At 39.6% G+C, this 9832-nt stretch overlaps 1 long non-coding RNA gene across 1 annotated transcript; it reads right to left on the minus strand.

The window, feature by feature from the left end:
• Positions 1 to 228: 228 nt before the first annotated feature.
• Positions 229 to 9544, minus strand: LOC125482953. The gene is made up of 3 exons (XR_007261946.1): positions 9458 to 9544; positions 1641 to 1673; positions 229 to 371 (listed from the first exon to the last, which is right to left on the minus strand). It is a non-coding gene; the product is annotated as an uncharacterized LOC125482953 (long non-coding RNA).
• Between the last annotated feature and the right edge of the window lie 288 nt (positions 9545 to 9832).

Consider the following 9832-nt stretch of genomic DNA (forward strand, 5'->3'; position numbering starts at 1 on the left):
AATTAAAAGCACAGAATCTTTAGTTTCATTCTTTCCTCAGTCACTACTGTTCTCCTAATGTCCCAAGCTGATTGGTTGTTAATAACCTTTGCAAATCACTTAGTTGTATTTGTCTAGCACGTGGAAATTATTCCCCATTAATCAAGAATGCACATGCAAAATAATCAAAATTAACTGATTTTGGTGTAATATGCTTTTCAGTTTTACAAATGCATGTGAAGCCTTCAGATTTGCATTAGGAAGGTGAATTTTCGTTTCTCGTTTTCTGTGATTATAGGTGTACGACCGTAAGCCTTGAAACTGGTTGTTCTTGCCAGGGAATGGTACGTGATGAGCATTTAGATCTTCTTCAGACCACTAGGTGGCACATCCTGTTAAAATGAATAGCCGGAATGTAAGTTAAGTGAGGAAATCGTAGTGCTCATTAGCTTCCTGCTTATTATTTCAGCTTAATCAGAAAATGCACTGATGCAAAACAGAAAAGTAAATAGGAGCAAGTATTGTGAATTAAAGAAAAAATATCTGCTTGTTTTTGTTAAATTCCAGTACAAAATGTCAGGAAATTTAAGACATGGATTAGTTACTGCCAAAATCACTTGATTTTGTATTTTCCACTATCTTTATAAATGTTCGAAGACCCATCTAAATTGCCAGACTCCACTGATTCATTTGATATGGGAGGAATCTTCAAATAGTACTTTTTTAGGCACTAATAGACGCCAATGTGCTCTGAGCTGTGTAGTTATTTGATATGATCAGTGTACAGCAATAATCAGGCCACTCACAACAAAAACTCAAGGAAAAGATGGAGCTCAGCACCCAATTGCAAGGGCAGATGGAGGGAGAATGAAAAAGAGTGCAACTTTGATTGGAGGAGCACAGGGTACGAGAGGGAACCTATGAGTGGAGGAGTAGCAGCAAGCAGTGACAGAAAGTTTCCAACTGAGGTGCAGGAGAGAGAAAATTAGTGATTGAGATGGGACCAACAGAGGAACATCTTGAATTTGGGGAGGTGGTGATGTCTCTCGACTAGTAATTTAGAAGCTTAGGCTAATGCGCTTAAGATGTGAATTCCCATGATGGCAGCTGGACAAATTTGAATTCAAGCAATGAATCTGGTTTACAAAGCTAGTCTTGATGATTGTCACTGTCATAGTTACCATTGATTGTTGTAAACATCAATTTTGATCAGTAACATCCTTTACGGAACGAAATCTGATATCCCTACCTGGCCAAACCTGAATGTGACTCTATGTGCTTGACTCTTAACTGCCCTTTGAAATGTCCAAGCAAGCCACTTGGTTCAAGGGTATTTAGGGATGGACAAGAAATCCTCATCTTGCCAGCAATGTTCCATCTACATTGTACTTATCTGATGTTCTGGACGATTGGCATAGCGTAATCATAGCATTGACTTCCAGTTCTGAACGTTGTTGCAGCCGGTAAGAAAATAAGAGGGAACACAACAGCCAGTGACATGTCTCATGAAAGAATAAAAAAAAATTTGTTTGGAGGAGCAATGAGAGAAAGGCAATCTTGAGATTGGAGGAGTGGCACTTGTGAAAGAAAGGGAATCTATGTTAGTGGAATTGAGAGGAAATCAGTGATGAGGGGAAGTGCAGGCGTGGTGAGTAACTCACCTTCTGACTCTCCAACGTCTGTCGTACAGATTCCTGCAAGATAAAAGTCAGAACAGTGATTAAATATTCTTCACTTTCTAGATGAGTGCTCTCCAGCAGCACTTAGCAGAGTGGACATTATTCACGACACAACAGTTTTCTTGATCAGCACCCAATCCACCAGCTGAAATCTTCACTCCTTTGACCGCTGGCAGGCAGTACACTCTAGCTGCACTGCAACTATTCACCACTTCTTCAATTTTACTTCTTCAATTTCAAATTCCAAAAGCACATCTCTACTGCTTAAAAGGGCAGCAGAACCATGGATACAACACTACTTGCAAGCTGTTCTTCAAATCAGACATTGCGTTGGCTTGGAACTAGAATGCCATTTCTCCATTGTTACTGTGTCAAAATCCTGGAACTCTCTCCCTAATAGCACTGAGTGTGTACCTGCACTAAACAGACAGCAGTGGTTCAAGAACGTTGCTCACCACTACCTCTAGACAGCAATAAGGGATGAGCATTAAACGCTGGCCTAATCAGAGACTCATATTCCAAGAATGAGTTTTTTTTAAAATAACATGGATCTAGCCCTAGTCCAGGAGCAGCACAAGGCATACCAAAAAATAAAACGCCAGCCTAGTGAAGCTATAACCCATGGCTACAAAGCAGAAACAGCTTCCCGAGGCAGAACAAAGTGATCCCACAACCAATGGATCTGATCAAAATTCTGGAGTCTTGCCATGTCCAGTTGTGAATGCTGATGGATAATTAAGCACCTAACGTGAAGAGGGGGCCCTAAAAACATTCCTGTCCTTGATAGTGACAAGATACCAGCTTGTCATTGGAGAAAACAAGATTGAAAGATTTTGATCTTTAATCAGAAGTGGAAAACTAATGCGCCAACTCCTCATGATATTCAATTACTGAATCTTTACTTTTCTGGCCAAGTTCGACCCCTAGGATAGTAATGTAATAGAACTAGACTATAAGGTTTGGGTTCAAGTTCAACCTCGGAATGTGATGGCATTGTAGGTGTGTCATAATCCATTCAAACATTTTCAAACAGAAATTATGCCTGCAAGAGCAGGTTAATAGCTGAAATGCTTTAGCAAGTAACTCACCTCCTGATTCCATCATCTGCACAAGTGACAAGTCAAGACTGAGATTGGATATACACCATGTGTTTGATAAATTACCATTCCAACAACTTTCAAAAGGTTTGGCATCAACCAAGATAAAACAGTTTGCTTGATCATCATGCCATCCGCTGCCTTAAATTGTCCAATTTCATCATCAATGGCACAACCATAGATCACCAAGGTGTCTTTGACAGGACCTTCCAAACATATGACCTTTATCACTTACAAGTTCCATCTAGGTCATACATGATTCTGACTTGGAACTATATCACCATTCTTGCACTGTTGCTGTGTCCAAATCCTGGTATATCCTCCCTAGCAGCACCAGGAGTGTACTTATGCAGCATTTTGAGCAGTTGGCTCACTGGCATCCCCTCAAGGACAATCAGGGATGAGCCATAAATGCTGGCCTTGCTGCCGATACTCCTTTCCCAACGTCAAATGAGAATAAAAACTTAAATCAGGTAATTCACAAGTGCAGGACTAGTTACCCTTTTTGATCATTGTTACTTATGGTGATGAACTGAGTTCCAGCTCAATCGATAAAACTGCTCCAGATTACTATTATTTGATAATCACGCCTGTTAATGGAAATAAAACAACCTTTAACTTTGTAATACAATGTCTGATTTTAATGGGCTATGGGAGTCACTATGTTTGTCATTACACAAATAAATTTCGGTGGAAACTTAAAACAATTTTCCAATTGTACCAAAACTGGAATCTCTGTCAGGTTCTTGAGCTAAATGAGTAGAAAAAACAGCTAACATTTCTTTCAATGTTGTGTAGAACTCACCTGGAAAGGAACAGGTCTGTAAAAGACTGAAACTCCTAAATGCAAATGCCTTCGTGGTTGTGTATTGTACCTGGTCTATTTGAATGGACACCAAAATATAATTTGTTTTAAATGAGTCCTTGTGCAACCTGTTGAATTCTAATTGCAGAAACAGCTCATTAGCAGATGCATGGTGTTGCTAACAAGGGCGTGAGTGGTTGGTAGGCTATTAGATGCTGATGAAAACTGTTAGCAGCCTAGTTGACGACAGCTGAAATGACATGTCATCTGCTGTGACAGTACCTTTCTAACAGGTTCTCAGGTTTGTAGCTGGGATAAAAGCATTGCTGAGACAGTGAAACCACTGCACTCATACTGGCAGTTGTGCTATTTGGTCGGTATGTACTGACTATACTGACCTCCGATCTGAGGCTCTGAAAGTACCTGGTACGTACTCTATCATAAAATTGCTTGCAACAGTTCAGAATTAATAGTACTACTGATTAACTCTAATTATTTTAAAAATTATTTTCAATTTTCTGAAGTTTTGTAATGAATTGTATCTTAATTTAAACATCAAGTTGCTGAGCCACTTAATGGTGAGAGGCAATTTTGCACATGTACTGTTTGTAACCATGTTGTTATACAGCATCACTGAGCAGAAATCAGGTTCTCCTTCACTGGAAGGGAGGAAAGAATTGCAAATTACCTCCAAATAGGAAAGAAAGAATATCATGGAGAGAAACAAAAAATAATTAGCTGTCAATATTTTTACCTTAAAATTAGTGAACAAAAAAATAGTATTAAGGTATTTTGCAGCTTAACTTTTTTAACATTGTCATCAGATTAATTGTGCAGAAAATGAATATATAATTCAGCTGGTCCCATTTCAGCATTGTATTTTGTTGTCTAAGATATCGTGGATCAGAACATTGTAGTCGTATCCTTTTCCATTTTTAGGACTTTGGTTGCAACCCATTCCTGTAATGTAAAGTCAGTTTTAATTGGCAATTTATAAACATATTTCTTTCTGTGGTTGTTATTTAGCTTTTATTCTCAGTGTCAAAATTTGGGTCAGATGGAACTAGAGCCCAAAAACCAGAGTAAATTCACAGAAAATTAGCTAAGGCCAGTTTTATTTGAGCATCACTGAACTTCTAAAAGCAACTAATGAGATGCAGTTAAGCTAAATGACAACCTATAATTTGTGACACAGTTCACAAAACTTACTTTTATTAGTCTTATTGGCAGTTCCAACATTTTGGCAAGCCTATACCTGCACCAGTCGCATTGAACAATATTTGCCAATATTTCTGGAATCTTGGATGAGTGGATTATTACAATCATTATATTCAGGATATTCATTTGGTTTAGCAACATTGTTGCTGTTGTTATCAAGACTATTTGGGTCTTCATATTCTATAGTTTGCTTCAATGTACATGCATCCTGATACACATTTTCACTCCTTCTTTGAACTATACCCATTTTAAATTACAATTGGTCACTTTTTGGAGTTTCTAGTTAAAGGTCATTTGAAAAGAAGCTAGTGGTGGTTTTGACATTGTGAATGCTCCCACAACTTAAGTTGAAAATATCCACTTGGATGCTGGACTGAGAAGATGCTCTCAAGCAAATGCTAAATATTATTTGAACCCTCAGCACTTGCTCAGCTTGGTGATTAACAAAGGAAAGTCTCATTTGTGTGGATCTGAAAGTTTGAGCCATTGTACCTCATGTACTTGTTAATAATGCAATTGCTTAGTAAACAGGAATTGTTTGTCATTTAAGTTGTTGGGACAGCAACTCACAGGCAAAGAAGCATAATGGTGAAATTGCTCTGCCTGCCAAACTCATACAATGTCCTGTGGTTGCCACATGTGCCCCAGTCCCCAGCAGCAAGTGGCGATGGCAGGATAGAGCATCAGGTAAGGGGATATTTCAGCTCTTGTGGATCTCTTCAGGGGAGGAACGTTTCTTTGGCAGGCTTCTGGTAGCTGAGCTGGAGGTCACAAGTGGTAGGCTGAAGTTGGGGGAGGAGGAGTGGCAGAAAACCCGAGATCTATGTTGGTGCCTTGGGAGGAGAGCTGAAGTGAATGTCCAGCTGCTTGGCAAGAAAAGACAAGATAGCGGCAGTGGTTATCATCTAACGTGTTGAACTCAATGTTGAGAGTGTAGAACGCCAAATGAAAGACCCTGTGCTGTTGATTAAGCTTGCCATGAGCTTCATTGGGTAACAGCAGTTCACTATGTATAGACTGCAGAGTGTATCAAACATTAACTCTTGTTTCTCCCTGAAGCTGCTGCCAGATGTTTTCCAGCATTTTTGTAATTTCAGATTTTTAGTATCTGCAGGGTTTCGCTTTTGATGTAAGCATTTGTAGCCCCAATTTTTATGGAGGACACTTCAGTTTATGTGAATTAATGATTTGAAGGTCTCTGAATCTGCTGTGCTCCTAGCTACATTCCTTGGTTTATTTCCAGCTTATTTATTACAATTCTTAAAATATGCATATTACTATAAAAAAGCTTCTCAAATCTCAAAGGCAATCTTATCGCTATGATGAATCTATAATAGGGTTGTTGAGTTGTTCACTGAGCAAGTAGGTTGGTTTGCAAATGTTTCGTCACCATACTAGGTAACGTCATTGGTGCACTTCTGGTGAAATGTTGTTGGTCTGTCCGCTTGTTATTTGTTTGTTCTGGTTTGACACGGTAGTTGGCCTCGTTTCCGGTTCTGCTTTGTAGTGGTTGGTATATGGGGTCTATTTCCATACGTTTGTTGATGGAGTTCCCGGTTGTGTACCAGGCCTCTAGGAATTCCCGTGCATACCTTTGGTTGGCTCGTACTAGGATGGTTACGTTGTCCCCGTCGAATTGGTGCCCTTCTTTGTCTGAGTGTATGGAAACAAATGATAGTTGGTCATGTCTCTTAATAGATACTTGGTGCTCATGTACCCTGATAGTTTTCTCCCGGTCTGTCCAATGTAGTGTTTGTGGCAGTCCTTACATGGGATTTTATATATAACATTGGTCCTGTTAGTTGTGAGTATGGGATCCTTTGTTCTTGTCAGTAGTTGTTGTAGTGTAGCTGTGGGTTTGTGTGCTACCACAATTTCTAGTGGTCGGAGTTGTCTGGTGGTCATCTCTGATACGTTCTTGATGTATGTCAGGGTGACCAGTGTATTTGGGCGTGCCGTGTCTTCCTGTTGTTGTCTGTTGAGTAAGTACTGGCGGACTACGCTTTTTGAGTAGCCATTGTTTTAAAAGACGCTGTGGTGTTCTTCTTTGGCTTTGTGCAGTTCTGGGGTGCTGCAGTGTGTTATAGCTCTTTTCAACAGAGCTCTGATGCTGCTGTGTTTGTGGGTCTTGGGGTGGTTGCTGTTGTAGTTAAGTATTTGGTCCGTATGGGTGGCCTTTCTGTATAAACCGGTCTGGAGCTCACTGTTCGCTCCTGGTATGAGCGATCCCATGGGGCTTATAGCTGAAGCAGTAATGCAAAGATGAGAACGGACAGCCCTTCCCACTATCCAACCAAAACTATGGGTCCTCTACGTGGTTGACACATTTGTCATTATCAAGCACACAAAGCCACTAACTCATCGACAACATCCTCACCGGTATAAAATTCACCAGGGAAGAGGAGAACAACAACCAACTCTCATTCTTGGATGTAATGGTTGAATGAAGGGCCAACGGTGAGCTCCAGACCAGCATGCACAGGAAGGCCACCGATACGGACCAAATACTTAACTACAACAGCAACCACCCCAATACCCATAAATGGAGCTGCACCAGAACTTTGTTCAAAAGAGCATTGCAGCACCCCGGAACTGTGCAAAGCTGAAGAACACCACAGTGTCTTTTAAAAAAAAAAGGCTACTCAAAAAGTGTAGTCCACTAGTACTTACTCAACAGACGACAACAGGAAGACACAGCATGCCCGAATACACTAATCACCCAGACATACATCAAGAACATATCAGAGGTGACCACCAGACAACTCTGACCGCCAGGACTCGTGGTAGCGCACAAATCCACAGCTACAGTATGACAACTACTGACAAGAACAAAGGATCCCATATCCACAATTAACAGGACCAACATTATATACGAAATTCCATGTAAGGACTGCCACAAACACTATATTGGACAGACTGGGAGAAAACTAAGTATCAGGGTATATGAGCACCAAGAGACATGACCAACTATCACTTGTTTCCATACACTCGGACGAAGAAGGCCACCAATTCGACTGTGACAACGTAACCATCCTACAACAAGTCAACCAAAGACACGCACGGGAATTCCTAGAGGCCCTGGTACTCAATCCGGAACTCCATCAACAAACCTATGGGAATAGACCCCATATAGCAACCACTACGAAGCAGAACCAGAAATGAAGCCAACCACTATGTCAAACCGGAACACATAAATAACAAGCGGGACAGGCCAATAACATTTCACCAGAGGCGCACCGATGATGTTACCTAGTATGGTGATGAGATGTCTGCAAGCAACTCAACAACCTGAGCTGCAATTCATTTCAAAAACTCGAAATGAACCTAAAATATAAATTAAACGATGAAACACAATACATCAATATATATATAATATGAAAGCAAAGTACGGTGAATACTGGAAATCTAAAGTAAAAACAGAAAGTGCTGGAAATACTCAGCAAATATGCTAGCGTCAGTGGAGAGAAACAAAGTTCACATTCTGAAAAAGTCATATTCAACTTGAAACAGCAACAGCTCACAATTGCTACCACACCAGCCAATCATTTTGTGTTTATTATAGAAGATAAGCAGTTTAGTACTGACGCTGCCTTCTATTTTCCTTTTTTAAAAAAAACCTTGAACTTTAGTCATTTGATAGTTTTGTTCTGTCTATTCTATACATTTTTTGCAATGTATTTGACTTGAAAAATCTATTTATCTTCTGTCTAACATTTTTTATCACTTTCCCTTCAAAAAGTGGACAACTTCAAAGGCAAGATAGTCCCAATTAACAAAAAGCCCTAATTGGTCAAGTCACATGTAAATGATAAATACATACAAGGTATTCAGAGAGTGAAAAATATCTATTTTAACTTTTAGCTTTCTCTAAAATGTATTGGTTGTTTAAACTAGTGGGAAAGATCAAAACTAATTAAAGTAGTTTCATCATAGTGAACATTCTATATTAACTTTTAAAAGACTACACTGGTTACTGTGTCTTCCAGATATTCTACACTTTTAAGTGTGGACATTTTTGTCACTCTTGCTATTCAGTTAGGTTCACTCAGTAGGAGAAAGGGAGGTGCTGTTTGAGTGAAATGTGCTAACACTCATCAGATTTCACGGTCATGCAGAAGATATTATCTGCAGTTAGTAGTTCCACTCTGCCGAAAACCCCTCGAGACTGCAGTTCATTGCCAAAGGCATTTTCCCACCAGGAGATTAGAGAACGAAGTAAAAAGAACCGATCTGCCTAAAATTGTGCATGTGGGTCATGTGGTATAAAGAGATGGGATAAAAAGTAAAATAGAAATCAAAATAACATTTTAAACCAAATTATTCAATTGTATTTTTCATTGAAAAAATGCAGGATTGATGTCAATCCAGTTAACCTGTAATTTCACCTACTGCCAGTGACCCACTGGTCCTTTCAAATAGACAAGTACCTAGAAGGTTTGATGAAAAAAATTCATCTGCTAACTGGTTATCCTTAAACTTTGTTAACCTTTAAACTTTAAACCAACTTATAGTCTTCTGTTCAAAAATCACAATATATTCTCTGATGTTTCAGACAGCAAATCATTTAAACAAAACAGAAGTTGCTGGAAAAGCTCAGCAGGTCTGGCAGCATCTGTGAAGGAAAAAGCAAGCGTTAACGTTTCGGGTCTGGTGACCCTTCCTCAAAACAAACCATTTACCTCTGTCTTTGTTCTTCAGAGATTTGGTTTCCTTTTTGATTATTCTCAGCCTTCCTTTTTATTTGTGTATCATTTAAGCCAAGTGGCTCGAACAATTGGCTGTGGAATATTGCTTCCTGTAGTTTAATTTTCAAGAGCAAGTTTGCAGCACCGAAAGAGGCTGTTGCGTCAGAATTGGATCTTTGCTGGAGCAATGTATAACTAATCCCAGCCCCCTGCTCTCTTTTCATAGCTTGGAATCTCTCACATCTTTAAACATGTATCCAATTTTTCCTTAAAGTACAATAGTCTCTGCCTCAAATACTCCATCTGGCAAATTACTCCATGCTCCAAAGGCTCTCATTTTAGCTGAGCTGGTAAATCTAACAATTTGGC

This window comes from Rhincodon typus, chromosome 4 (genome assembly GCF_021869965.1).
Source record: "Rhincodon typus isolate 14 chromosome 4, sRhiTyp1.1, whole genome shotgun sequence".
Lineage (NCBI taxonomy): Eukaryota > Metazoa > Chordata > Chondrichthyes > Orectolobiformes > Rhincodontidae > Rhincodon > Rhincodon typus.